Here is a 6,000-nt window from a genome sequence, read left to right on the forward strand (position 1 = left end):
ACAATTCTATTTATAATGAGTCCTGATCAATACTGAATTTCTAGTGTGGTTCTAGCAGATTTCAGTGAAAGTTCAGTGTCTGTGGTGAGCGTTTCAAATAATTAAATGTATAGAGATTTTTGTTTCTTTATATTTTGGCTATCTCCCAAAAAACTTAGGAAGTGCTACTTTCTGACAAGTTTGTAAAAACCCAATTTATTGTTGCTATCTCTTCAACTAATCAGAGGATCACAAAATTTGATCTCTGAGTTCTCACATAGGCCAACTTGTCCAACCTATATGTGGACATAAATTCCCATTATAACATACTGACAAGCACTCATCCAAGCTCCACTTATAGACTTTTAGGCCCTTAAGGAGGGAAAACTCATCCCTGAAGCAGGCCATTCCACTTTGAGATAGCTATAGAAAGTTTTTTCTTCACATCTAAACTCATTTCCTCCTCCACTTACATGTATTGCTCCTGGTTCTGACCCCTGGGGGCAAAGAGAACATACACATTTTCTATATATCAGCCCTTCAAATACTTGAAGATAGTTATCAAGTCTCTCTTGAATCTTCTCTTTACACTAACAGTCCCCAGTTCCTTCAATTGACCATAAGGCAGGAGCTCAAGATCTTCTACATCCTAGTTGCCCTCCACTGTTGGCTGACTCCTTCCTAAACTGTGATGCTCAGAATCAAAGACAATAGTCTATATATGGTCCAACCAGGAAGTTAGACCTTTCTTAATGTAGCCTAAGATTTCATAAAGCTTTTTTGGCTGCCCTTATACAATGAGCTGGTTCACACTGAGATAACAGTCCTCTAAAAAATCCCTTATCTTCTTCAAACAAATTGTTTCCCAAGCATACATCTCCTATCTTATACTTTTAAAGTTAATTTTTTTTGAGCTTGAATGTGATTTTACATTCATCCTATAATATTTAAAATTATGAGGCTGGTAGTAGCCTAATGACTTTATTAAATCAAAAGTAGAAGTAATAGTAAAGAGAGGAAAAAGTAGGAGAGAGATAGAGAAGTACTTAACCTTTCTAATCTATTAGCACCATTTATGGGCCTCTAGCTACAACCCAGCAAGGGTCCACTCTGTTCCTTCATGCGCATGCCAAAGACCAAGACGAGCTCCTGGTATGAACTTATAAGCTTTTTTTCTCCATCCAATAACTCTCACACATCATATCTCAGGAACCAACCATAGTTTCTTAATTTGCCTGGGCTACCCAGAGAGGGGGGGTGGGGCAATGCCTGTGGAATCAGTTTTCTGTCTCATTAATTTGTTGGTTCTTTAACTTCCTTTCTCTGAGGGCTCATATATACCTGAATTTACTCAGTGATATTTGACCTCCAAATCACTGAGAGATGACATCAAAAAAAGCAACACTGGGGGGCAGCTGGGTAGCTCAGTGGAGTGAGAGTCAGGCCTAGAGTCAGGAGGTCTTAGGTTCAAACCTGACCTCAGCCACTTCCCAGCTGTGTGACCCTGGGCAAGTCACTTGACCCCCATTGCCCACCCTTACCAATCTTCCACCTATGAGACAATACACCAAAGTACAAGGGTTTAAAAAAAATAAAAAGCAACACTGAAGAGAAATTCACTTTCAACAATTCCCCCCTGTGATTCTATTGGGAGACAAATATGTTAAAATCTCCTCACTTGAAGTTTCTGGGAGATTAACATGCAAAGTCTCACCAATGAATCATTCCACATATCCAGTTTATACATTTAAAGATTCTCTTACTGGTGGTGTATAAAATATTGCACTTTACATAGAGGGAATTACAACAATTTGGGGAAAAGAGGGAAGGAAAAGAAAGAGGAGAAATAATACAAAAATTATTGATAGACACATTGACAAAAAGCCAATTGTGGGCATTTCCCTTTGGCATAAGAGTTTACATTCAGAATAAATGATATGTTAAACCCCCTTCAGTTAAGTTCATTATATCCCATAGTTCACTCTGGATCTTTTGATATATTATGTGGTTTCTGTAGGCATCCCTAGAAGATCTTCTCTAAAGTTTCACTTTCTTGATTTGGAGTGTTGGTGATTTTCTTTTCCTAAAATTGCTTTGAAAGATCTTAAACTTTGGAATTTAGAATAATTATATAATTCCCCAAATAGAAGAGAAAAATTCAATATGTAATAATTCATTGGGAAGACCTAACATGTCAATCTCCTAGAAACTCCAAGGGAGGATATTTTAACATGCTGGTCTCCCAAAGAATCCAAGGGGGGATTGTGTGAAGAGAACTCCTCCCCCTTCCAGAATCTCATACTGGGGTCTTACCTGTGTCCTGTGCTAGCTTTATGTCACATAAGTGCACTCCAGTATGGATCATAGGACAATGACCTAGGCATTTGACCTGGAAAGGAGTGGGATATTGATCTAGGGTAGTAAGGGAGGAATAAAAGAGAGGGTTCCAGGAAGTGGTCTCTCTATTCCCTTGGACACAGCAGTGAAAGGATGGTGACTGAGAGAGAGAGAGAACCATGAGAGAAGAACCCATGTGGCTAGTTTGAGAACAGGTTTCAATCTCTCTCTATCCGTCTTCTCTTATTCAAGTAAATATTAATAAACTCTATAGAAATTAAGGACCAGAGTTCTAATTCAGTTTTTAACAATCCTTACTAAATTTCTTTTTTTAGATTCAGTAAAGGTGCAGCAGTGGTAGTTAGGTAACTGAATGGATAGAGTGCCAGATCTGGAGTCAGAAGACATCTTTCTGAGTTGAATCTGGCCTCAGATACCTACAAACTCTAGGACCCAGGATAAACCATTTAACCATATTTATCTCAGATCTTCATCTGTAAAATGATCTGGAGAAGGAAATGGCAAATTATTCAAGTATCTTTGCCAAGAAAACCTCAAATGGGCAGACATAACTAAACAACAACAACAAAAGGGGGTAATAGATGTATTTTTGGACTTGAATTAAAAACAGCAACCACCTTAACATTTTGTTGGCTCTGTTAATTTCTGGGCCAAAAGGAAATCAATATGTCATGGCTTCCCTTTTGCCTATTACATCACAGCAACATTTATATGTTAGCTATGTGTTATCTTATTGTTTGCATATCTGTAATATACACTATTACTTTACATATTTGTTATTATTTAGGCCTGTTAATATTGCTATTGCTAGCTTTTATTATATATTTGTTTCTGTTTATTTGCTTGTATACTAGAAAGCCATATATATATATATATATACACCTTTAGAAATTGAGCATGGAATGTCCTACATATTTAGACATATAAACACTAAAGTAGTCTCTCAATAGATACTCTGCATTTCTACTATTTCTACTGCATGTAATGCTACTATAAATTTAAACAATGTGGGCTGATTACCAAGGATGCTGTGATAATCATCCTTGTAACAAAGTGCTGGAATTTATATTATCTATATAAATATGTTGCTATAAAGTATTCTGCTGATTTTGCAAGAGACTACAAAATTTCTCTTCCTGAGGAGAATCTAGATTGAATTGAATATGTTTAATGTATCATTTGCTTTTCACTTAAAATATGTAATTTTAACCTATAACATTCAAAGGTATAAAACTTATCCATGATTCTTTCTGATTTTCTTTTTTTCTTAACTCTGCATTATTAAAAAAAAGATAATGAATCTCTTTTATTTCTTTCCATCCTTCCTTCCTTCCTTCCTCCCTCCCTCCCTCCCTCCTTCCCTCTCCCCCTTCTTCCTTCCTTCTTTCCTTCCTTCCTTCTTTCCTTTCTGGCTTCCTTCCTTCCTTCCTTCCTTCCTTCCTTCCTTCCTTCCTTCCTTCCTTCCTTCCTTCCTTCCTTCCTTCTTTCCTTCCTTCCTTCCTTTTCTCTAGCTTATATTTATCCATATGAGTGTTTCTACTACCTTGTTGATAAAGTAGAAAATAAAAATGAAATCCTTTTAAAAATATGCATAGTTAAGAAAAAAATTCATATATCATCTGTGTCCACAAATGTATGTCTTATTCTGCATTTCAAGTCAATCACTTCTCTATCAAGAAGAAGGTGGCAAGCTTTGTTATCAGTTGTTTAGAATCATATTTGGTTATTTCAAGGATATATTTTCAAGTTTTTCTTTACAATGTTATTATTGTGTATATTGATTCAACTCACTTCACTCTGCATCACTTTATAGTCTTCCTAGATTGCTCTGAAATAGTTAATTTAGTCATTTATTACATCACAGTAATATTCTGTTCTATTAATGTATCATAAAGAAATGTTTAGCCATTCTCCTATAACTGGGTATCTTTCTTAGTTACCATTTTTTGCTATTACAGAGTTGCTGCTATAAATAATTTTGTACATTTGGGTCCTTACCTTTTTTTTTTTTATTTTCTTGGGTTTTGGCCTAGTAATAGTAGTACTATTGAGTCAAAAGGTATCCATAGTTTAGTGATTTGGGGGACATAGCTTTTAGTTGCTTTCCAGAATAACTAATTTCCATTCTACCAAAAGTATTTTTTGGGGGGTGGGAGGTATTTTCCAACAACATCTCTAACATTTGTCATTATCCTTTTTTTTTTTTTTTTTGGTCATCCAATCTGATATATATGAGGTTGTACCTCAGAGTTGCTTTAACTTGCCTTTTTCTAATTGGTTTCTAGGACAATTGAATTTAGGTAATGATTGAAAGTTTCTATTTCTTCCTTTGAAAACTGCCTATTCATTTCCTTTAATATTTATTCACTGGAGAATAATTCTTTAAAATCCTTTCATAAGGGTCCAAGCAAATAATTTTTACTGTCTTGTTGTCTTTCTCTCTGGTCAGTACCCTATTATTCCTATATTTTAAACTATAGTCCAGAAATTCAAATCCCTTTCTCAAAGATCATCTTGTTTACTTGCTTTCACTTCCTGAATCTGCTTTTCTTTTCTCAATCCCGTACTTTCATAGGCAGTAGAGATGAATATACCACCTTTGACCCTAAGATTTATAGATTTTGCTCAAACTATCATAATTTTTAGCAATACTTTCTAGATTTTTTCGATTTTATTAAAATTATATGAATCGGGGGGCAGCTGGGTGGCTCAGTAGTTTGAGAGTCAAGCCCAGAGATGGGAGGTCTTGGGTTCAAATCTGATCCCAAACACTTCCTAGCTGTATGACCCTGGGCAAGTCACTTGACCCCCCCATTGCCTAGCCTTTACCACTCTTCTGCCTTGGATCTAATACACAGTGTTGATTCCAAGATGAAAGGGAAGGGTTTAAAAAAATTATATGAATCACCAGAAGTAGAAGTAATCATGATATGAAAGAGATGAAGATAAAAACTTATCAAATAGATGCTTACTTTCCTCAATGATACCACTTTCATATGAAGAAAATGTGATAGAGGAACTGCTCCTGACTTTTACCAGCACAAAATCATTTTGCCCAGCTCACAACTTAAATCTATGTTTTTAAGTTTTATCTCTATTCCATCTTGCTAACATCCTAATCTGATTCAGAGCTAGTGATTCTGGCTGCACAACTGGAGTGTACTGAGATTGTGCCAAGATAACACAAGAGTGTACAGCAAGACACTGATGGTACCAAGCTGTTGTGATCATCTGCTGTTTCGAGTTCTGGATTCATTTCCATGCCTTCAGTCTATGGTACAGTAAAGGAAGCTTTCTCTGTCATCTATCAGGGCTCTTAGCTCTTCATCTTTCATATTTCCTATATCAAATGAGGGGGAAAACAAGTAAAATGCCTTGTAAATCTTTAATTGTTACATAAATGTCATTTGTTATAGGAAGCTAGATGGTTCAGTGGATAGATATCTAGGCCTAGATAGAGATGGGAGGTCCTGGGTTCAAATCCAGCCTCAGACACTGGTTAGTTCTGTGACCATGGGCAAGTCACTTAACTCCCACTGCCTACCTCTTATTCTAAGAAGGTAAGGATTTAGAATAAGTTTCAGTTATTATTATTATTATTATTATTATTAAACATAAACCATAAGAGAAGATAGAATCAGGGAGTTGGAGATTGGAGCTCTT

The sequence above is a fragment of the Gracilinanus agilis genome, chromosome 5 (assembly GCF_016433145.1).
Source record: "Gracilinanus agilis isolate LMUSP501 chromosome 5, AgileGrace, whole genome shotgun sequence".
In the NCBI taxonomy this organism is placed as follows: Eukaryota; Metazoa; Chordata; class Mammalia; order Didelphimorphia; family Didelphidae; genus Gracilinanus; species Gracilinanus agilis.